Below are 24,254 nucleotides of genomic sequence, written 5' to 3'. Positions count from 1 at the left end.
GGCCAGGACCCAAGAATTTGCATTTTTACTAAATTCCCCCAGATGGTGCTCATTTCTGCTAGTCCAGGAACCACAATTTAAAACCTAAGATAAATACCAAAGCCTTTATGGTTGGAATAATCTAACTCATAAACATGCCAATATCCTGTGGACATTACTAAAACATCAACTAGAAGTTAGACATGAGATTCCTTTATTGTAGCAAAGAATTTTACCAGAAAATTATGTACAAGAGTATAACTTCACTCATAAATCTATCACATTAAAGCCTGTAGCTTCTGCACGACTGGAAAGACTCAGAAAGTGAGTTTTACTCCATAAAGGAAAATGTCGTGTAAATGGCGCTGGAGTCACTTAAGTGGACACATTAAAAACTAAGGGCAGCATGTCCATCTTTAAATAGTATTCTGTGCGGTTGCTTCTCCCGAATCCTGTTTTACCCCGGGATGAGTGGGAGGGGGAGAGAGAACAAGGTAAACTAGGTGGCGCCGTTGCTTAATACATCTTCCGTCACACCCAACGTTTACTAGGCAGCGCAGGTGAAGACGGTCCCGCACCTAAGTAGTATTTTAGGTGCGTGGATTACAAGTGCAAGCGTGGAGCCCAGTAGGTTGGACGAAGAGTTGCAACTGAGGCTCCCACTCCAGGAAAAGAGAGGAGAGGTGGGGCGGAGACGCATAATTTCACTGAATTCGCACTGTGGTCTAGAGGGTCCAGGCGAGTGTGCGCCGTGTACCCGGGGATTATCACGGCAGCGTCTGTGCTGCTCTCACAGCATCTGTGTCACAAAGGCTTGCGACAGTGCACACACCAGGTCTAAGCGGCTAGTGCCATAACTGCGGGGCAAACAGAAAAACTCAGGGGTGAGCGGTCTAAATCTACTTGCAAGGGGTGCGTTTATTTATCTCCCCACTAACGTCCAGAATCGTGGGACAGCAGACAAAGTTTCCCAACACAGGCAGGAGTCCGGCCTGGGTGTGGATGCCGGAGGCCGCTCTTCTGGGGCTTTTTCGCTCCAGTGCGTCCGGAAGGCCTGCCCCAGCTGCCGGGGGTCGGAAGTCGGGATCCAGGGGCTCGGGCGCGGGCGCCGGGTGCAGCCAGGGAACCTCCTGGGGAGCCGCGCGGCGCGGGGCGCGCAGGTAAAGGGTTACACGTGCTGGGGAGGCTCGCCTCGGGGCGGGCCACGTGACGCGCCGGCCCAATGACGGCGCCGGGGCGGCAGCTGCGAGCACCGCGGGCTCGGGGCAGCGCGGAGCCGCTGGTGTTTCCCGGCGCGGCCGCCCGAGGCCCGCGGAGCATGGGCGCCGTGACCCCGACCCTGCCGCCGCCGCCGCCGCCCGACCCCAGGTAGGACAGTCTCCCAGCCTGCCGTCGGGTCCCTCCGCGGGGAGGGCAAAGGCTTGACCGCTGCGGAACTGGGCTGGGTGGCATTATTTCCCCGACTTCTTTCCCGAGTTATTTTTATTTCTTTATTTCTTTTTGCCTTGGGGGCGAGTCAAAAAAGTGAGGCGATTGTCAATCTGATTACCTGGAACAAGTCATACCGTTCAAGAAAGTCACGAGAAGACAGGCAAAGTCCAGGACAGGGGGCGAGAGGGGGGGCTTTTGCAAGTTCCCCAAAGATCAAGACAGTTTGTAAAGCATGGCATCTAATTGGTGTATGAAACACTTTTGTTTTTAAAATCCTTAATGAACTTTCAACAGTGCCCAAGAACTTGAATTGGTAAAACTGTAAGAGATTTTCCCTTATTTCTAAGCCCCCCTCCCACTTTTAAAACGGAAATAGAACGTGACTGTGGCAATTTCTTTGAAATGCCCTTGGGTCCCGGGATTTGTCCCCTTAGGGTGCTGGTGCCCTGGGTGGCAGTGGGCACGTGTGAAGGGGATAGGGTGCCAGTGCCCGGTAGGAGCAGGTATTGAAAGAGGGTTCTAGGTGCGAAGGGTTAAATGGTCACAAACTGTTTGCTGAATATTTAATAATGAGGCAAGTTCTTCCTGGTGGGTTACTTGAGTCTCCTTGACCTTGGCCACTCTGATAAGGTGAGATTTTCACAAACTACCCCTGAAGAATTTTTCCAGTGATGTAAGACTGAAATCAGTGTTTCAGTTTCTTTTCTCCGGCACTGTAATTAAATTGAAAAACAATAAAAACTCCCTTTAGTAACTTGGGACATTTTATTTTGCATTGTGGTATAGATGTTTGCCCAGTGAATGGAGAGGAGATCAGTTCAAAATCATTAAAGATGGGCATTTTCTACCCGTCACTATGAAGAGGGAATCACTGGCGACGAGTCTCACTGTGATTTGCGGATGTCCTGGGTGGTTGTAACCAAGTTATTGGAAGGAGCGGCAGCTGGGGAAAGATGAGCAACTGTGGAGAGTTGAATGAGAAAAAATGGACATTGGTTGCTGCTTTTAAAAATGATAGAGTGTGTATTTGCCACTTATTCCCACATTTAATCCTTCAGCTATTACTGTTTTAAGGAGGAGACAGAGGTTAAACCCTTTCAAGGCTAAACAACAGCAGTCCCCAGGCAGCTCACTGACACAATAATGTGAATGGCTGAAGGTAGAGTTCCAGGTTCCTTGCATTTATCGAAAGTGTGAAGAACCCCTTAATAGGAAGCTGCCTTGACCACAGAGAAGTGTCTCTCTCGTGGCACCTGCCCCAGGCCCTGGTCCTCCCCAGTGGCTAAAGATTTAGGTATGTAATGACATGGAAAGATAAATGTGAGCAATCTTTGCTATGTATGAAGAGCTTTTGCATATCTGGAATTTAAAACAAAAACTTGTATACCAGTGAAATATGTTCATGAACCTAGAAAATAGAAGGATTCCCCTGACTGCTTACCTCGTGCCTCTGTGAGCCTAGAACCACTACCTGACTGAGCTCTGGCCTGAATCCAGTGCCAGCCCAAGGGCAGAGCAGGCACCGCCCTCTGGCCCTTGGAACTGTGCGACCGAGGGTGCCCAAGAGCCCATTGACTATGCTTCTTGGAATGGGCTCCAGTTTCCGAATAACTGAGGGCGAGCCTCCCCGTCGCTGGCTTTCCTCCACCTGGAACGTTTCAAACTCCCCTAGTTTCACAATTTTTCCAATCACCCTGAATCTTGGACTCTTTGGGGGATTCTTGGTTAAATAATACTGTCCTGCCTTGTTTTCCTTCCCTGCTTGGTCTTTAGATTGATTATCTGTTGCAGGTAAAGTTTCTAGATATTTGGAAAAGAGGAGTTGATAAGGGAGGGCAGACGTCAGCCTTCAGCCCTCCACAGATCAGATGCCATCTTTTTGGCACAGCCAAAGCCATCTTTTTCTGTCTGCTTACCCAGTGAATGCTGTTTAGAAAAATAAAATGAAATCTTTTATCTCTTTGTACTCTGAGCATGTCCCACAGAGTTTGGAATCTCCAAAAGGAATATATGTCATCCAAAGGACCCTATCGTAAAACATGCTTATAACACACCCATCGGAGGAACACATGCCCTGAAGCAGATACTTAAAAGAACTTGAAATACTGACTCAGAGTCTTCAAGCATCTTAGAAAAGACACTCCTGAGTTGCGTAAGACAAAAAGAATATCACATCTCGTGTGTCAGCCCTAGCCCTGGAGGTTCAGAGGGCGAGTGACTCTAGAATTAAGTGAAACCCTGGTCTGGCCGTCGAGATAGCACGTGCGCAGACCCAGGGACTCAGGCGCCATGGTGAGGTGCTGGGGACACAGGCCTTGCCCTCGTCTGACGGTCTTCAGAGAGGCCATGGAGGACTTGAAGCAGAGCAGACCTGTATTTTAAAAAGTCCCAGGCTGCATTGAGAATTAAGATAATGTGTTGCCCTTGTATTGTAGACTTGTTCTCTGAGGTAGCTCCTCGGAAATAAAAACACCCGAGTTTTGACTGTGTTACAGTAATGAAAGGGGGCGGTAGAACGGCCTCCTCTTTTAAGTTGGTCACAACATGGCCTGTTATCTGTCCTGGAGAAGACTATTGTTATTACTGCTGGAGCAGGAGCATAGCGTTGCGGTGGTGACTCCGAGTGGTGACACGAGTGGTGTGGGAGTCACTGAATGCCTATGGGAGAAGAAAAGTCTCCTTGGTTATTGGCTCGTGGCGATATGTATAGCTTTTTTACGTAACAGATATTTGGGCATATTTGTAATCCACTTGTTCGTTAGTCCCAGAGTTGAATCTCTACACACACGAGTTTAGAAATGCCCTTTAATTTTGGTGTTAAACCTCCCACCCATTTGATGACTGAGTACCTAACTTGGGTTACAGCTGTGTGGCAAAGGCAGACTTGATGCACACCGGATCGTTGTAGAGCAGCATCCTTCTTATTTGGTGATCAGACTACGCACCCTCAGTCCTCCAGAGTGTTTACTGCAACCTGGAAGGGAACGTTTACTGCAACCTGCCTACCTGTACCTGCAGACAGTTGCGAGCTGCATACTTAGATCCTCACCAGGACTGCCATGGCCTTGCAGGTTTACCTTTTGATTTGCAGGGAGCTTGGCTATCTGAGTTCCTGGTCCGCAGCAAGGAAGCCCACCTTGCAGGTGCACTGTATGGCTAGTATGATTTAGTGTGGAATGTAGCCATAACCAGGTGCCAAATAGAGAGGGCAATGCAGGAATGGTTGTCTGTGATTAAAACCTAAGTCCGCAAGAAAAGAAAACTGGGTTCAGGACTCTGTGTTAGCAAGGAAATAAGTATTGCATTTTGGAAAAATGCACCTTTAAACATTTTTAGAGCTAGAAAAAAAATGAGGCTCAAAAAGCCTAAATGATATGTATGTCCAAGGTGTTAAAGCTGCCCATTGGAAAACCCACTGGAACCAGAACCTCAGAAATCCCGATCCCCAGTTCAGTTATCTTCCCACACTAACCAAAAAGTACAAATTTTAGTCGTACGGAAAATTCTTTTTTCTGTCAAGTGCCCTTTTTCTTAAAATAGTATAGTTACTGTTTATGGAGAAATTGTTTACATATATAGTATCATTTACCTAACAAACCACTCTAAACCCCAATAACTCAAAGCAACCACCATTATTTAGTTTATGACTTTGTGGATCAGCAGTTTGGGGCTGGTCTGCACCAGGCTTCCTCTGCACGCAGGGTCCCCAGGGTGGCTCTGCCTCTGCGTATTAGCTGACTGCCCACTGAGTCAGCTGGGGAGCGGGGCCTCCTGCCCCCCAACATTGGGCAGCCCCAATATAGTTGTAAGAGCTGTAAGAGCAACCATGGAAGCAGGGAGCATTGGAGTCTAGGCTGAAATGGACACGAGTTGCTTCTCTTCCAATTTCAAGAGCAAGTAGAAAGAATTGTGAGGATTCAGGACGGGTGGAGAATTGTGGCCATGTTTGCAATCTGCCACCCCTTGGCAGAGCCCTTGATCTAAGTTACCTAACTTAAGTCTCACCTCAACTCCAGAAGTGAAGGCAGGATTCCTGTGTTACAGGTGAAGAAACTCAAACCCAAGCACGGTAGTCTGACTGAGGGGATGCGGCAGGTGAGGGACAGAGCCATGGGGTGCGCACCTGGGAACTGGTCTCAAGTGCCGTCTTGACTCCACCTCCGATCCATTGGATCAGAACCAGCCTGTGAGCAGGATCCCAGGTTCCTCCTAAGCACAGTGGAGTCTGAGGAACAGGCACTGTAGGGAGCAGGGGACACAGTAGGAAGAGGGGCTAGTGGAAGAACACTCCGGGCAAGGAGAACAGCAAGAGCACAGGCCCTGAGGCTGAAGTCTGCAGTCAGGTAAAGGAATTCCCAGACTAGACAGGGCCTCTGCAAGGGCAAGTTCATTCCTGGTGTAGAAGGAAGTCTGCTTTTTCCTAGAAAGGCTAATCAGAAGGCCCTGAGGGGGTCCTGGAGGGGAGAAGGATGAGGCTTTACTGTCATCTGGGCATGTCATGAGGACCGCTCAGATGAAGGCAGAGGTGGTGAGAAATAGGAGACCAACGGTCCAATCTGGGAGGCATTTCAAAGCACAGCCCACAGGACTTGATGCCAGATTGGATTCTAAGGAAAGTGAGAGAGGAAGCGAAGATGGTTCTGGACTGCCAGGTTCTGGGTTGTCTCCCAGCCTTTAGCTTGGCATAGTACCTTTGCCTGTGTTTCTTTACTACTGAAAAAGAAGATTCATTTCGGTGATGGTGGTGGTTTTGCCAAGAGGCAATTCAAACACTGAAGTTCCAAATCTCAGTGCTCAGGTAAATTTCTCAAGTATAAGTGAGAATTTTTTGGCAGGTAATTAGTTATAACGAAACAGTTCTTTATATAGTTCTTCTGTCCATTAGACCTCGCAACTGCCCCATGGACATCTGTACAGGTGGGGGGGTGGGTATTGTGCCCCTTACACAGGTAAGAACATGAGATTTAGCGATGTCACCCAGTCAGGATTCGAACCCAGGTCTACTGAATCCCAGCCCAATCTTTTGTCTGTGCGCTGAAACGCTCTGAAGGTTTTATATTTGGTCTTTGGGGAATTTTTGATCTGATCAATTATGGGTCTGATTTTGTTTTCCATATACACTGTACCGAACTCAGAAAGGTGCTTGACAATGTGTAAGGATGATTTTGAAGTATTTATTTCATAGAAACTTGAAAATACCTCAGGAAAAAAAATGGTTCTTTCCTCACCTGGCTTTCTTATGTTTTCTTCCCATATATTGATCCCAGTGACAACTAATTATGTTTTATATTTCAAATAATGTGAGCTCTTTTGAAGCTTTTCATTTGATTCTTTGAGCGATAAAAAGATTTTAGTGTTTTCCAAGTACATTTTTAGGCCTGTTCTTAGCTGAGGGCAGAAAAAAAAATGTCCATAGATTACAGAATCGTGACCCCAAAGGGGTCAAAACACCTGGTTGTGTGGATAAGAAGACTGAGGCCTGGAGAGAAGGGGTTCAAGGGTACCCCACAAGTTGGAAACAAAACAAAAGCAGGACCTCTCATTTCTAAACCCCGAGCCCTGCACTCTGCCTAACCTGCCTCGGGGGAATTCCCTGCCCTGTTTCCCAGCCTCGTCTGCCCTGCAAGGAGCTGGGGAAGCTCCCGTTGTCAAGTCCTAAAAACCTGGGATTGGATCCTGGTTTGCTAGCCACCTAGCGTGTAACCAAATGCACTTACTCCTGTAGTCATTGCAGAAGAGAATTGTAAAACAGATTTCATTGGCGAGACAGTGAAGATTTAGTTTACAAAGTACAATTTATCTGCCTTCTCTTTTAAACTTGACCTGGCAGGTTTTACGATTCTCACTGGGGTTTGGTTTTGGTGAAGGAAGCCAAGTGTCCTAGGAGTGGACAGAACAAAAGCTTCAGAAATACACTGCAGCCCAGGCAGAGGCCCAATCTCCCAAGACCACGGCTGGAGGCCTAACCCCCGCCCCCCAGGGTCCCCTGTAAAATGAGTCCCGTCTCTGTTACAGTCTCTATTCTAGATGCAACACCTTCCGGTGCCAAAGCACAGGGCTAAGCTGTGGCTCTGGGAAGGTGAGCCAGCCCCCGAAGGAAGGCAGAGAAGTCAAAGCCCACTGGTGTGGAGAAAGCTAGAGGCTTGTTTTTTTTTTTTTTTTTTTTATTTAATACCCTGCCTAAATTCAAAGATTTAATGGGACAGGGGAGTGTGACTTTTACATAAGAATAATAATAAAGCTAAAGTGGGTTTGTGATTTCTGCTAAAGTAGGTTCTGCTGAATAATTGATATTATTTAGCAGAAATTGCAACCCTTGAGACACAATTGTCCTGTAAGAGTTAATTAGACAAACAAGAAGCAAAACAAGTGAACAAATAAAAACTCAAGAATTTGCCACCCTAGCACTTTGCAGGGCCCCTAATGGCAGGTGCGACTGGGTGTGGCCCATGTACACACACGCCCATAAGTCAGAAATCACCAGGATCATCCTCCCAAACACAGATGACAGCATCATATGCGTGTTTGGTCCCATTAAATCTCTTCAGCCCCTGTGTGCCCTGTGCTCACCATCTGCGCCTTTTCTGAAAGCCCTTTGAAAAGAAACCTGGGGCAGGGCTTGTGTCTTCGACCCTCCCTGGGCCATGGGGGCCTCTGCACCTCTGCAGGGCGTCTGGGAGGAATGAACTCGGGAGCCGACCTCCCAGAGGAGACTGGACCGAGGGCCAGGCTCTCCTTGGGTGTGAATCCTGACTCTGCCCATCGCCCTGGGACCACAGGAGGCATTTCCTGTAATCCCCCTGGGTTTCCGCTCCTTTCTCTATAAAACTAGGAAGCTGACTAACTGCTTCCCCCAGAGTGCGTCTGCGCTTAGCAAATGTTTGCCAAATCAGATTCTCCGCCTCTGTGGCCTTTGGTTTTCTCGAATGTGAAGTGAGAGGTTTGGACCACAGGTAGTTGTAAAGACTCCCTATACCTCAAGCAGGTAGAGAATTCGGGGATGAAATGCAGCAACGATGCCGTGTTCAAGTCAGTGGCAGGTGAGGGGCGCTCGTGACTTAGTTCGAGGGAGATGAAGTAGGAGCGGGGGACGCAGGACCGCCTGACCTGCCAGATGATCCTGCTGCGAGTCCACACGAAAGGAAACTAAAATATGGAAAAATGAGGGGCGGAAGGTGGCTTTTTCCTGGCCCTCGTTTCTATGAAGGATTTTCAAAATAAGTACGGTGGCATTTATCTTATTTTAAAGAGAGGGCCCTTGTCTTGCCTGCAGGCTTTGGTATAGTCTTCCCCTTCACCCTTTAAGTTTGGTTGGATTTAAATACCTATACGTCAGAAAGAGTTTTCACCGGGTAGAGACCACACCACTTAGTGAACTTTGTGACATGAGAAGCCTCCTCCCGTCCCCCACATTGCTGCATAGGCTAAAATCTAAATGAGCGCCCGTGGAACAAACAGAGGCTGTGCAGGTGTTGGGGGTTCAAAGGTGAACACAGTGGACCTGGAGGCTGTCCTGTAGGTGTTGACACATTAGTCACACAGACATGTCACTGCACTCCCCCACGGACAGCAGGGAGGGGTCCTGGGCACCGCGCAGGGTGGCCCAGGGGGTGTCACCTGTCTGGGAGGCAGGAAGGGCTCCCCTGAGGACAGATGAGAGGGATCTAACTCCGCAGAAGGGGTCGGGGGCCCTGGGAACAAGGGCGGTTTGCTCACACTCCTGAGGTGGCCATGCGCCTGGAGGGAGATGGAGATGGAGATGGGGATGGAAGGTGCGAGGGAGAGCAAGCAGGCCTTCATCAGACACGCACGATAATCTGACCTCCACCAGTCTGGTCCTCCTTCCTTACGTAGGGTTCTTTGAGGGGTGGATGTTGAAACCTCAGGTATTTAGACACGGGTGAGAGTAAAGGTCTGCTTCCTCACAGCCTCGCACTGGTCCAAAAGCAAATCTCAGGCTCCATTCAACACATTAATTAGTAAGCAGGAATAAAAATAATCACGCATCCTGTTTTGTAAGCTTAGCTAAATTCCTTTTTCTGTTCTTTTAGTTTCTGCAATTGTGTATTGGGTTGGCCAATAAGTTTGTTTGTTTTTTTCCGTATGATCTAGTAGTTGTCTTTAACTTCATTTGAAACAATTTTGTTAGATTGTATTGTGTCAGCTGTCATATCAGTGTGCATTTTTTAAAAAACTTAACAAGATTGGTGAATTTTTGTGTTGCCATTTTAACATTAAAGATGGAAGAAGATATGCAACATTTTCAGCATATTATTTCAAGAAAGGTAAACACACAACTGAAACACAAGAAAGACTTGTACAGTGTACGGAGAAGGTGCTGTGACTGATTGAACGTGTCAAAAGTGCTTTGCAAAGTTTCATGCTGGAGATTTCTCGCTAGACGATGCTCCACAGTCCAGTGGACTAATTGAAGTGGATAGTGATCAAATCCAGACATTAATTGAGAACAATCAGTGTTATACCACATGGGAGATAGTCAACATACTCACAACATCCAAATCAATAAAGTTATTGGTAAAGATGAAAAAATGTGTCTTTTACTTTACAGAAAAAACTAAACTGACTTTCTGGCCAACCCAGTATCTCATAGATAGTTGTAGAGAGGCAGTGTGACACTCTTTGGAGGCAGGGCTGAGCTAATCTAAGTGTTTTAGCAGAGAAGCCTTGGACCTAACTACAGGACCAGGCGTTTTTAGCAATGAGCATTGGAGACTGTTGTAACCACGGGTTACTGGACTGCTAGCCTCCAAGGATAATACAAGGGTGGGAATGCCTCCAGGGGTATCCAAGTTTTTGGCATATCTGGGCCACATGGAAAGAAGAAGAGGTTGTCCCAGGCCACACATTAAATACGCAAACACTAATGGAAGTTGATGAGCAAAAAAAAAAGGTTTTAAGTAAATTTACAATTTTTTGTTGGGCCGCATTCATCGCCATCCTGGGCGCGGCCCACGAAGGGGTTGGACGCCCCTGAACACCACGTCTAGACAACCCACACATCTGACACAAAACTGATTTGCCAAGGAGAAATAACTTCTTCTTCTTTCCTTTTTATTGAATTTATTTGGTGACATGGGTTAACCAAATTATACAGGCTTCGGGTGCACAATTCTACAGCACGTCATCTGTACGCTGTACTGTGCGTTCAGCGTCCCAAGGCAAGTCTCCTTTTATCACCATTTATCTTTGCTAAACTCTTCTCCGCCTACCTCCACCCCCCCCCAAAAATTACCTCTAACACCCATTTGCTAATTAACAACGTCCTCCGCGCTGGTTTGAGGTAAAGAAGCTAACATAACTGCAGAGACCACCTCTGGACTGTGTGCAGCCCTCAGATAATAACTTGCTTGCCGGCCGTCTCTGCAGCCCAGGTGCTGGACTGGGGGCAGCTCATTCAGTTTACAGCCTAAGGTGCAGGTTGAAATCACATGGGGAAAGCTCAGACTGTCTCTCCCGACGTATTTCAAAGTGATGACAGATAATACAACCATTACAAGGCAATGGTCTTTATCCTAAGAACAGTGAGAAGCTACTGAAGGTTTTAAACTGGAGAGTGATCCGATGTTCAGCCCTGGCTGAAGTCTGGTCAACCAAAAGCCAGACTTAGAGGAGAGGGAACCAAGTAAGGAGCTGTGGTGTGGGTGGTGCCGACTCCCACTGACTAAAGGGGAGGTAGCTGGGGAGAGGTGGGTGGGTCCCTGAGAGGTTAGGGGAAGTGACTGGAACCTGGTGCTGGCCTGGAGAAGTGAGGGAGGAGGTATCCGGGTTGAGTTTGGGGACAGGGGGATACAATAATTTTGTTGTAGTGTTGTTGGTGATCAGAAAGAACAAAAGAGACAATTTCATGTCGCCAACATACAGGAGTTAAATGAGGTGTGATTTGTGGATATAGTGCACAACTCTGTCCTGATGGGAAAAACGAGGTGTGTATGGGATGGCATGGTGTGAAGATGTCCAGCATATAATCTTAAGTTTTTAAAAATTTGTTGAAGAAGCATGTACTTAGTGATCCATATTAATACAAATAGTAATGATTTTAATTAGCACTTACAGAATTATCTTCTGGAGGGTGGGCCTCTTGTAGTACAGGCTTCCCCCTCCCCCCGCCCCAGGTGAGTGTTCTAGGAACCCACCTGTATCAGTGTACCAGCTGGCGTTGTTGGGAGAGGCTGCATTCAGCATCAGTGAATTTTTCTGAAGGCTCTTTCAACACATTGGTCCATTTCATGATGGGTGATTTCTGAGCACACCTACCCACACCACACTGAGTGTTCAGCAGTCTTTGACCAAAATTGACATGACCCTCATGCCCCACCCTCCCTATTCACCCAGTCTTGCACAGAGCAACTTTTTTTTGTTTCCCTGGAAGAAAAAAAAATCCTCAAAGGGGAACATTTTGCCAATGTGGAAGAGGTGAGACAAAAAAACAGCAAAAGCACTAAAAGACATCAAAATCGATGAGTTCAAAACTGTTTTGAGCAGTGGGAAAAGAGTCTTGATAGGTGCATTGCATCAAGTGGAGAATACTGTGGAGGTGACCAAAGTTTAAACATGTAAGAATGAATACACAATTTTTTAATATAAATAAATTCTAAGGGGCTTGGGGGCACCCCTCATAACTTAGCAATAATAATGATTATAATTAGCACTTACAGGTAAAATATATGGCAGAAAAAAATTTCTAACAGTGATTATCTATGAGGCAGAGATTACCAGAGAAATTTTCAATGTACATTAGACATTTCTGTACGCTGGGTTTATTTTGCAACAGATAAATTTGACTGGGTAGGAAATGAGCAGACTGCCCTGTTTCTATCATGAAAACTGCTGATCATCCAATCCCACGATGATTTCTCCTTCCTCCGAACACACAGACCACGTTCGTTCCAGAGCGTTAGGTCCCAAAAGGGGTCAGTTGGTTCAGCATCTCCATTTCCCATCAGAGGAAACTGAGGCTAATGGCCTGGGAGGTTAATGGCCTGGCCAAAGTCGCGTGACTCTGAATTAACGGCAAGGCCAAGGTGAGAATCCAGGGACATGCTAACTCTTAGTCTAGAATCCTTTCTACTATAAACTAAATCTTCTCTGGCACTCACTGTACCTATGAATCACTTGGCTTTCATTGGACTGGGAAGTACATAAATCTGTCTTTCTCCTTCTATAAAATCATGCTCAGACTGAGACAGGCAGGGTCCAGTGTCAAGGTCAACCTACTGTAAAACAGTCATTAAAGCAGTCAAAAGACCTTCCTTAGACTTCAGGTCCAAGACGCAGAGCTGAAATTCAGGGAGCAGAAAGACTTCCACACTTGAATGGCACTCACGCAGAAACACAGGCACCACGCTCGCTAAGGATAAGCTAGGGGTACTGGGCTGGGCTGCCCAATGGGTTGTGCTGGGGAAATGGACTTTGGCTGTAAGGGGGGGAGTCAGCGAGTACCCTTCTGCTGCAGCAATATGCCATTACCCTGAAGCAAATGGCACGCTATTCAAGGATTCTTTTAATTAGTTGATAATCTCAGCAATTTCCCTCAGCTGTCTTCAGAACTCTCACTTGTAGGACTCACAAAGGCCCTTTTCACGGAGTACATTTCAGGGACTGTTTCTTATCTTACAGAATCACAGCCACCCCTGGCCTGATTGTGGGCCCCCGAGCAGTGTCTCAGATTGTCCACCCTCATGTGGTGGTGGTGGCCCCCCCGAACTGGACTCTTCTGGACCAGGATTCACTGGCAGAAGCAAGGGTAGAAAACTGTCTTTGTCCTGAGACCAGGGGTTACCGGGGAGTTACATGGCCCAGTCTGCTACGGGCTCTTCGGTTTTCCCGCCTTTGGTGCCTGATCCTTTTCTCCTTCTCCCTGGAAGCTATCACAACACCATTGTCTATGCTGAACTGCACTTGACATCTGCTGTTCATCACCTAAATGGACCACTGTCTTTCAGAAACTGTTCTCCCATTTTGGAAATTTGGTGAGCTTGTTTCCAGAGTTTTATTCATGTATTTCAACTCAGCATTTTCCGTATCTTAAACTTTTCCATTTTTAAAAATTACCATCTTTTATTTTTTAGGCTTACTCACACATACACATTTATATGAAGTTTAGTTTTACACCCTTTCACACCAGTTTCTCCTATTGCTAATTGTGTTCACAATGCTTTAATTATTTGCACTACCCATATAATGCATTTATACATCTTATCTTAAAATTTGGAAAAAAACAAAAGTAGTTAAGTAGCACACCTGCGATGTGCCTTTAAATTATATTCAGAAACCTAGTACTACGATGTGATGAAAAAATAAATTTGAAGTGCTAATAACTATTTCCCCCTCAATCAGCAATACATCTGCCTTTTAGAAAGCTCACATTATGCTTTGCACAAATGCAGAAGTTTAGCTTCTTGAATACCAGCCTCACACAGAGGCTGAGAGTAACTGGTAAGGGAAGGATGTGTGCCCTTGCATGAGGGAGTAACCAGGGGACCTTCATTACAAACGGAACAGGAAGGAATATGAGTGAACCACAACTCAACAGATCTTAGGGTCAGAAATTCCTAGAAACAGGAGTGGTGAGCCCTGGAGGGGTTGTTAGGGAATTGGTGTGATGCCCTTCCAACCCAGTCCTGGGCCGCGTGTATGCCTTCCAAAATACCTGGAAAAGGTTGTGTTTCCCACCGTGCTTTTCCTCTGTGGCCAGGCTGAGCAATAACCTACCTGACTGATAGTAATCTTGGCATGAGCTGTAGTTACCAAATTTTCTATTAAAATGCAAAACATGTTAGATGGACAACAGGATAGATTAAAAATAGTCTGCACTGAAAACTCAAGGATTAATGTTCCCCGAAATTTGTCCAAATGAATATTAATAAAGCATTCCTATGCTAGCAGTGTGACGTTTGGGGAGATACAGTTTGTATGTCTCAACAGTGTGACGTTTTAGGAGATGGGGATCATGATAGCCTCTATTGGAAGTTAAAGTTTCCATGAAAGAATTAGAATGTAAGGGTGTGTAGGTATAGTTAAGGGGATAGACAAGGTGGATTCAGTGATGGCTCTTAATACCTGTAACGGACAAACATTCAAGTACCTTCTTTGCAGTTTCCTTTGTTTGCTTCATAATATAAAAACGTATAAGGAAACATTAATTCCACCATGATCAAAATGTTTTCCTGCTAGAATTCCTCAATTGGGACTGATGGAAGAATATGTATTTCTGATGAAAGTGTAGAGGGAAACCAAAGCAGAAAAGGATGCTGTGTCTTTAACTTTGGAGATATTTTGTAGTTGTCCTTGAAGTTTCTATTTTCATATGTTTGCTTTGGGTGGGACATGGAAAAATATTTGACTACTGTATGCTACTAATCTTAACTCACGTGTTCATGAATTTCCTGAGAAAGGTGGTAAGCAATTCCTTGGGGATGTCTTTCTAAATGTTTTCACGTGCGTGAATTTTGCAGTAAAAATTGGTAAATCTGAGAATCAGACCTAAGAGATGTCTCTGAGATATTCAAAAGTGTGAAGCTTCAGGAATTAAAGGTTGCATTTTCTAATTATATGTGATCCCTAAAGCCACCCTAGTTGTATAATCAGTTTTTTCACTATAAATCAGTTTTTCAAAAAGTGCTGATGAAATCTAATATCTATTCTAAATAACATTGCGTGGAAATTCTTAATTTTGCTTGTCTAAATAAGCTTTTTAAAAACTCGGTAATATCTTTAATCTTTCAATAATGGCTTGGGGGCAAGGTATTTTTTTTTCCTTAGGGAAATTAAAACTTCAGTTGTGTAGAAATTCATATGCATGCAACAAATACATACTAAGCACTTTCTATATATATGCCTGACCTATAGAATCAGTATAAGGCACCTTTCTGGAACCCCACAGTGGACATTTTTCACAAATGCAAAACTTGAATTTGCAAATAAAATGCTTGACTACTGTTCTCCCACACCATGTGCTTGCTATATACATCCATTTTCACATGCGTGGAGGCAGACATGGGGCTGTGTGCTGACCTGCATACAGCTGTAAACAAAAGAAGTCCTGGTCCTCCTGTGGCTTATAGTATCTACTGGGAAAAAGAACACTTAATAATCCCATAAATAAAAAGAGAATTTCCGATTGTGGTGCCACAAAATAAAGATAAATGGTGCATTACAGCCCTTGTGGGGTCTGACTTCCATGAGAAGGGAAGAGAGATCAGGGGAGAGTTTTTGGCAAGTGACTGTGCCCAGAGGGGAAGAATGAGGGAATCTGAGCCAGTGGGAGGGAGAGGAGGTGTGTGTTGGGGGATGGGGGGTGGAGTGTGGTTCTGGAGGCCAGGAGACCCGGTTTCTACTTTCGGAGGTGCTAGTGACCGCGTCTGAGCGTGTCTTCACCCCATCTCACTTTCTTAAACCCAGTTGCATAGAAACCTCTAGGCTCTCTGATCTGTGATTCTTATGAACTGCCACCCGACTGGGAAGCTGTGGTGGCTTCTTTGGGGCCATTTCTGAAGCTGTCACCATCCCAGCCCAAGTTTCGTCTGTGCACTGAGTCCCTGCCAAACTGGCCCCGGGCAAGCCAGATTCAGGCAGTTCCAGCCTTAGTTACCTCCACTTCCTGCTCCACCGGCATCCACATAGTTATCTGCCTCCCTATCAGTCCCTTCCTCATTCCCTCCATTCTCCGAGGGTAAGGTGTTCCATTTCCTCTTCAAGGTCAACCTTTCACCAGGGATCCTTTACTCTTAGCCCCAGTCCTCCACACAAGGCTTCAAGGGCTCTTCCTGCCTCTGTCCTCACTGGCCCACTCTTAGCGCCCCTCCCTCTCCCGAAAAAGGAGTCACCTCTCTTTGGTAAACACACTCACCGTTGTTGTTTTTTTTTTTTAATAAAATACTGATCAAGTATTTCTTTGTTTGAGCCTCATTCCTCTGCCTTTTGGCTGTCTCTCTCTCTCCCTTTCTCTCTCTCCCTCTCCCTTTCTCTCTCTCCCTTTCTCTCTCTCTCTTTCTCTCTCTCCCTTTCTCTCTCTCTCTCTCTGTCTCTGTCTCTGTCTCTGTCTCTGTCTCTCCCATCTCTCTCCCTCTCTCCGTTTTCCTTATTAAAATATTAAGTTGAAAAGTCATAGTCATTCCTGCCTTTAATTGCAACTGCCAATTTTTCACTTCCCGTTCACCCCTAATATGTAGCTATTTGTTTTCTACTCGCATCATGACATGAAAATTTCAGTGATGAAATTTGGATCCTAAATTTAAATGAATGACCATTAAATCTAAGAGTCGTACTTCAATCTTATGAACTTCCTGCCGCATGTCAAACTCTAACATCGCTGAAGCCTTCCTTTTTGAAACCCTCTCCTTTGGCTCCAAGGGTACGATCTCATTTCTCACTCCAGCCCCTACGCCCCTGCCACCTTTATCAGAGGGAGCTGGTGACGCCCAATTTAGGCACAGGTCCGACTCTGGCATGAAGGAAGGTGAACTAAGAATTCAGAGCAGAATTAAAAGGTGGCTGGATCCGTCGTTTCGGGTCAGTTGGCAAGGCAGCCTGTGTGGAAGGCGAGGAATCAAAAAAGACTGGAGAGTTAGGTGTCCGGTCATTTGAACTTGGGGACTGGGGTCAGAGGACGAAGCCCTTTGTCGGATTTCGATTCCATGTCAGAGCAGATTCCTTACAAGATAGTGTTTTAACCCTGGATGGTTTAGAATGAAGTATAAATATGATGCACTAAATATAATTCAAAGTTTTTAAAATTTTAGATAAGTCTGTGTAAATGTCTGTATTTAGTATTTTAAATATATACAATATTCAGTTTTTTCTTTTTATAATATTCATAGTTTTTAAGATAATTTATTAATTAGTATGATTTAGCCTTGTGGTTCTACTTTAAAATATGTCACTTGGTGATGGATTTAGACTTTGGATCATTAAGTCGAAACTTTTGAGATAATTTTGCTGCGTTACACTGGATTAAAATGTTTAAGAGAACTGAAGCTTCACCTTATTCATGAGTTTAGTTTATTAGTGTTACAAAGTGACTTAAGTAGTCGGGGAGGATTTGTTTATTAGTCAGACAATGAGAATACTTAAAATGTTTTTTTGCTTTAATCAAGTTGAAAATCATTCTTCAAAAGAGTGACAACATTTAGGGACTTTTAAGTAGAATATAAGATTTGTAGTTGATCCCAACTCAAAAGAAAACTACACTTTTGGATTGTAGTTTAATTTATTTAGTAAGTTAAATATTAGTCAAAAACCTAAATAATCATACATTCTATTTTGGGGGGTCCTGAGGGGTACCCGCCTCTGTCAGGGTCACAGTGTGTGCCCGCTCCTGGCTCCCGGGCACTCCCCCAGCCATGCTCCCCCCCCAGCCATGCTCCCCCCCAGCCCTGCTCCCCTGACACGGCTATAGGACCCTTGACAACATCTCCCTGCAGAGCAGATCCACTTGCATCTCCCAGGACCCCTCTCAACTTGACCCACCTGGAATTGAATTCAGCTCTGCCCCACCCCACCCCCACCAATTCCCTCTCCCTCTTTTCGCTGTTTCAGCTATTGACATCACCTAGGTGTCCTTGTCCCCACAGGCCAGGACTGTTGTATGGGTGTCTTTGACTCCTTGGTGCCCATTCCCTGACAACAGCAGGCACTGAAACCCCATCAGTGAATGCGGGACGACGTGAATTGTTTGGATGAGCAGAGGGGAAGGCCCCAGGTCATGTTGGCATTTGTTAAACCCTCTTTGTCAGAAGAGCAGGAAGAACTGCCATTTATTGAGCACCTACTATCTGCCCAGCACTCAAAGTGATCTATATACGTTATTTAGCTTAAAGGAGTGGGATCAGAAAGGGTAAGCCAGTGGTTCAAAGTGACAGAGCCTGCAAATGACACAGCTGGGACTCGGTCCAGTGGTGGGACCCCCAAACCCACCCCCCTGGCCAGCAGACTGCCTCCTCAGTGTTGCCCACCACCCTCAGAATAGCTGCTTTGCCGTTAGGCCCCACCTCCCCTGACTGACTTCCATGCGGTGGCATCGCTGATGTGACTGTGAAGACTCAGTGAGACTCAAGAGACTCAGAAATCAGTCTGTAAGCACTTGGTGGATTTTCTTCCACTCCCCTACGAAAGAGCTCACTTCACCTTTTACACGGGTCAGAATGCCAAGGCTTAGTGATTCCAAAGATCAGCACTGTCTCTTGTTAAAGACTCATCAGCTGTCAGTCCTCCCGACTCTCCTGCTTGGCTTACTTCCGGTTGAGGGATAATATTCCCGGTGTTTCCATGCACTACCAGACCAAGAAGGATGCGTGTCAGTCGCAGTAGGCAGAAAACATTGGGTTTAGAAGAAATGCAGTCACACAGCACCTTTTAAGAAATGAAATTGAGAAATCATCCTCCTCTCATTTCCTTGTTCCCACTACTGTATACAGTTCATAAAAACAACGTGTCTGTCTTCTGCTGAGCACTTGACCCCTGGCACGAAATTACCATATTTCTGTGTATAATGCACACCCACATTTTTTACCCAGATTTTCAAGGAAAAAAATCTTCCATTTTAATTTTTTAACTCAATTTTATACTTATTTATATTTAGAAACAAAACCAATTATCTTATTCTAGGGTATTATTTTGCATACAGATGTCATTATTGCTTTCTAGAATTACACTTTTAACACATAAGCATAAATAAAAGGATTAGAAGCATTTATGTGGATACGGACTTAGTACTACCCATGTATAATGCGCATCCTTATTTTCCCCTCAAAAATTTGGGCAAAAAAAGTGCACATTATACATGGCAAAATACGGTAGTAAGAGTGGGAAAACTGGAACTGCGATCTTACCCACACCCACCTAGCCCCAGCCCCACCTCCTCACCCCACTGGAGGATAAGCCCTTGAAACAGAGCTGCCCAGTACAGGCTAAAGATTGAGATAACCACATCCTTTTCCCAAAATAAACTTTTTAAAAATAATGAGCATTCAAGTCTGTTTTTCTCATTCCCAAATGAACTCTATCCCACCCCAAAACAGAATGCTGTTTTTGTTAGGATTCTTGAAGCTGGAGAACTGTAGTGTAGTTTCTCTTCAGGAAATTATATATAAAAAGATCACAAACACCTTTGAGTGGTGTTTGTTATATAGCACACAGTGCAATGTATAGATAATGTATTACAGAATTGTACACTAGCAATTTATACAATGTCACTAACCAATGCCATGCCAATAAATCTAATGAAAGAATAAAACTATCCTAATGATGGAAGTATCCTAGAAATATATTTCAACCACCTTTAGCAATGTTTATGAATAATTTAGATCAGTCTCCTTGCGCTCTTCTATTTAGTGGAGCCACATACACGAGTGTGGAAATTGGGAAGAGGCTAGAGAAAGACACAGTAGTCACCTACGCCATGCCACAGAACAGCTTTCTGGAAGGGGCTGCGGTGAGTGGGACCTTTCTACTAATAGGGTTTAATTTCCAGAACTGCTCACGATTGTGGCCAAGATTCAAAACAATGTGTGTTGCAAAATAATGTTTCCTCGACTACAAGGAGTAAAAGAAAGGCACCATATTATACATCAGAGAAAATCATCACAAAACCTAAATAACCTATCTGACCACATTCAGAGAATGTAGTAATTCAAGAGAAACTGGCCTTGTTCTCTCGAGTGCACAGGCCAGAAGGCAAACGTAAATAGCACATGCTATTTATTCGATGCTACTTATCACCATACCCCTCAGACAGTTAATGTTCTCATTTTCCAGGCGGGGTGATAAAGACAATAGTTTACCCCAAGTGATGTGGGACTGCTTAGCCCTTTAAATTGCTTCCCTTTAAATTGCTCCGTGGCCACAGAAATCACTTCTCAGTTCCTTCATCGTTTAACAGACACCAAGATAATCCAAAAGCCAAGTCTTTCAACATCTTACTCATCATTACTAGATGCTTTAATTGTGTAAATTTCAGTTCCTTCATTACCCAAATTGATCCTGATGAGTTTATGTATGCACAGAGTAGCCATTCAAATCCCAGCTCTAGGGCTTCCTAACGTGGGTAAGCCTTGACTGCTTTGTAAAATTGGGATAATAATGTTCTGAGGCATACATGGGATTGCTGTTGGCCTAAAAGCTAGGTATCAACCCACTGCATGCATATGAAGAAATTATGTATGTTGTTGACTTGTTGGATTTCTGTAAGCAGGGAATTCTTAAAGGCATGCCACTGCGTGGAAGGGCCTTGAGAATGGCTGTGACTAAAAAGATGGGTAATAACAAGTGGAGACAAGGATGTAGACAAGTGGAACCCCTGTCCAGGGCTGGTAGGAATGTAACATGGTGCATCGCTCTGGAAAACAGTCCGGGTGTTTCTTCAAAGGGTAAATAAACATAGAATTACTATATTACTCAGCAATTCCCCTCCTAGAAAAGTTCTGCTCCAAGAAAAAATGAAAACATCTGTTCACACAAAAACTTGTACATGAATATTCATAGCAGCATTATTCATAGTAGCCAGAGATTGAAAACAATTCAAATGTCCATTGACTGGTGAATGGGCAAATAAAATGTGAAACATCCATACAATAGACTATTATGTGGCCATAGAAAGGAATGATACATGCTACAACATGGATGAACCTTGAAAATATCATGCTAAGCAAAAGCAGCCAGGTAGAAAAGGCCGCATATTATATGATTCCATTTACACAAAAGGTCCAGAATAGGCAAAATACAGAGAGGAAAAGTAGGTTGGTGATAGCTTAGGGCTGAGGATGATGGGGGATCAGGAATTTGTGGCTAAAGGGTACAGTATTTCATGGAGGGGATGATGAAAATGTTCTGAAGTTGATTGTGGTGGTGGCTGTCCAACCCCATGAATATACTAAACACCACTGACTTGTACACATTAAGTGGCTGGATGGTAGGGCCCGTGAATTATATCTTGGTAAAACTATTACAAAATAATAAAGTGGCAGACTTCTAAGAAATTTTAGTAACCTTTCATGCTTAAAAGTTTTGAGAGAAAAGGTGGGTGGACCGTGGACATCTGTTAATTCGCTGTTCCCACCGTGCCCCCGAATCCCTGGGCTTTGACTTGCAGGTAGCTTTCGAGTATCTTTCCTGCTGACAGCTGCAGTTTTCCCATGTGCAAAAGCAAAAAAAGCTTCAGCTCCACTCTTTGTTTAATAGTTTCGTTGTTTTTTACACAAGTAATCCTGTGATGCTGAGAGCAATGTCCCTTCCTGACTCCTTTCCAGGTGGGAAAATCCAATCTAGAACTGAGGTTTTGAAGAACCAAACTCTCGGGCCAAGTGTATATGTGAACTGCATTTTAACAGAACCGCCCCTAAAATGAGCCCTGAGACCTGAAGATCCGTCTTTGTAAAGGCCTAATGTCGGTTACACAGTGCCCAAGCGGTCACAGCCTGTGTGACGTGAAAAACACACACCCACTAACTTTGCACACTAGTAACCTCGCCCACCCCACCCCACCACTTACATGATGTTTTTCTCCCTGTAATTTTCACATTTGTGTCAGGTGATGATCTGATTCATCATTTAGTTCTTCGATGTCTCTGAGCCTAGACGCAGAACTGTGGAAGTAATGGGTTATGAAGGAAGCACTGCCCAGACCCACAGGCCTAGGAGCCGGGTCGCTGGGAACTACATTCTCCCTGGGGCGGGTCTTAGTGTGGGGCTGATTTAATATAATAGCCTATTCTTCGTTAGGGGGAAAAATGGGTTAGTTATTTGGCTTCAGCCCACCAAGCTAAGGCTGGCCCATAAAGGAACACGTATGTCCCCTAGCTTTCGATTGTCCTTCCAGCAAAGACCTAAAATAATTATAGATATTGCTTTGAAAACAACCATATTGCTTACGGCATTTGGTTTCTTTGCACTGCTTATTTGTAATTGACCTCATAAAATTATTTTTCCAACTTGGATTCTCAGTACCAGGAAGAAAGTTGGTAGCAAGCTGTGCCACTTTGAACAGGGAATCGTTCTCCATGAAGAAGCATAACTAGAAACAGTGTCATTCCCTGAACGACCTCTCAGCTCCTTGTCTCTCCTTCACTGAGCCCTTATCTAATATTTTTTATTGTGGGTCATTCTTTCATGTGAAAGTGTTATTTTTTCCAAATGGTTATAAATTTTTTAAGTATGTCCCATAAACATCTTTTTATCTCCCACCGTGCCTCATTTCAGTGAAGCCCTAAATAGTTTGTGATTGATTGTTTGCCGGTGAGCAGGGGTAGCCTTCCTGAAGCATGAGCATTCCTGATCTAGTTCCGTGGCCTTGTAGCTTTCTGAAGGCATGATCAGAGTTCCTGTCCACAGAAAACCAAAAAAATAATAGCTTTGTGGGAGAAGATAAAAAAAAACCATTAACAGTGTGCCTCTTCATTATACTAGTCTTTCAAGTTGTTGAAAGGTTTGAAAATTTTCAAAATCAGAAGTTAACAAAAGGTTAAGCATCCACATGTATCTCCAGCACCAAGACCCGATATCATATATATGTTGTATCAAGTAACGAAACCGTCCTCCTTCAGCCTGGCTCGCTTTCTCTCTTTGTGAAAATTCTTCACGTTGTACCCCAGACATGCCCTCCCCAAATCTTACTAAATTAACTGGGTATTTCACAAATGATATTCTATACATTAAGAGTTCTCAGTGTAGAAGGATATTCCGGTATTAACCAAAGAGTCCCACTAATGTAAATTTTCGGTAGTGACAAGTGCAATGTTAATCAATACTAGAGGGATTTGAACCAATAAGGGAGGTAAAGGAAGAGGGGGTCGCAAGGCCAGAGACCGCGGGGTGGGTGGGAGCAAAGCAACGTGGGACTGAAAGAAGCCCTGTGAAGCTGCCGCCCAGAGAGGAAGGTGGTTCGCGGTAAGTTTGAAAACCTGGATAGGAATTTGTCTGCTCATCTCAGGAGCAATGGAAAGCTGCTGAAGTGTCTTTAAAATCTGGGAGCTGGTGTCTTTCGACCTCTGTTGTGGAAAACTGATTGGAGAGCGCAGCGTGGGCAGACAGGCCCCTCCAAAAGGTCCTGCAGTCTGGTGGCCGGTCTCAATGGCCGCTCAGCAGAGGGAAGTGAACTAATTCCAGAAACATTCAGAAAATAAAATTATCAGGCACTGTTGGTATAGTCCAGGTTTCGGTGAGGGTTTGAATATAAGGAAACCGATAGTTTTAAAAAACATGGGAAAGATAAATTCATCAGGCAAGGGATTGGAAATGAAATTCGAGGGAAGGAAAGGTGTCCTGGGCGACACCCACAGCCGGTGAGGTGGCTCACGCTGCTGACTCTCCCAGAGGTTCCACGCCAGAGAAAGCTCTGACCAGCGCTGCCCCAGACCACCCGAGCCCCAAATTCGCCTTTTCTTTCTGATAACAGTTACGGACTTCCTGGGGACAGCACTTCAGACAACCCTGAGTTAACCTAAGCAAGCTTTTACTGTAGACAATCCCAAATATTCTTCACATTTTAAAAAAGATTTTATTTATTTATTTCTAGAGAGAGAGAAAGGGAGGGAGAGCAACATCAATACAAGAGAGAAATATTGATTCGTTGCCTCTGGTGCACACCCTGACCAGGGACCCTAACCCACAACCCAGGCGTGTGCCCTGACTGGGAATTGAACTGGTGACCCTTCACTTTGCAGGTTGATGCACAACCAGTTAAGCCACACCAGTTGGGGCTCTTTACTTTTTTTTTAGACTGCTGTGTTAGACTCTAGGGCTGCTATCATGAAATACCACACTGCGTAGTTTAAGCAACAGGAATGTATTTTCTCACAGTACTAGAGGCTAGAAGCCCAAGGTCAAAGTGT

At 44.9% G+C, this 24,254-nt stretch overlaps 1 protein-coding gene across 1 annotated transcript in view; it reads left to right on the top strand.

The window, feature by feature from the left end:
- Nucleotides 1–1,244: 1,244 nt before the first annotated feature.
- The window catches only part of PGCKA1 (PDCD10 and GCKIII kinases associated 1), a 77,516-nt gene continuing 54,506 nt past the window's right edge, over nt 1,245–24,254 (top strand). The window contains exon 1 of the mRNA XM_037064355.1: nt 1,245–1,347. The gene's annotated coding sequence lies outside the window, so the exon portion shown is untranslated. The remainder of the gene's footprint in view (nt 1,348–24,254) is intronic.

Source organism: Sturnira hondurensis, unplaced genomic scaffold (assembly GCF_014824575.4).
Source record: "Sturnira hondurensis isolate 20B ecotype Veracruz unplaced genomic scaffold, ASM1482457v3 Scaffold0015056, whole genome shotgun sequence".
NCBI classification, from domain to species: domain Eukaryota; kingdom Metazoa; phylum Chordata; class Mammalia; order Chiroptera; family Phyllostomidae; genus Sturnira; species Sturnira hondurensis.
This window is presented reverse-complemented; position numbering and strand designations above follow the sequence as displayed.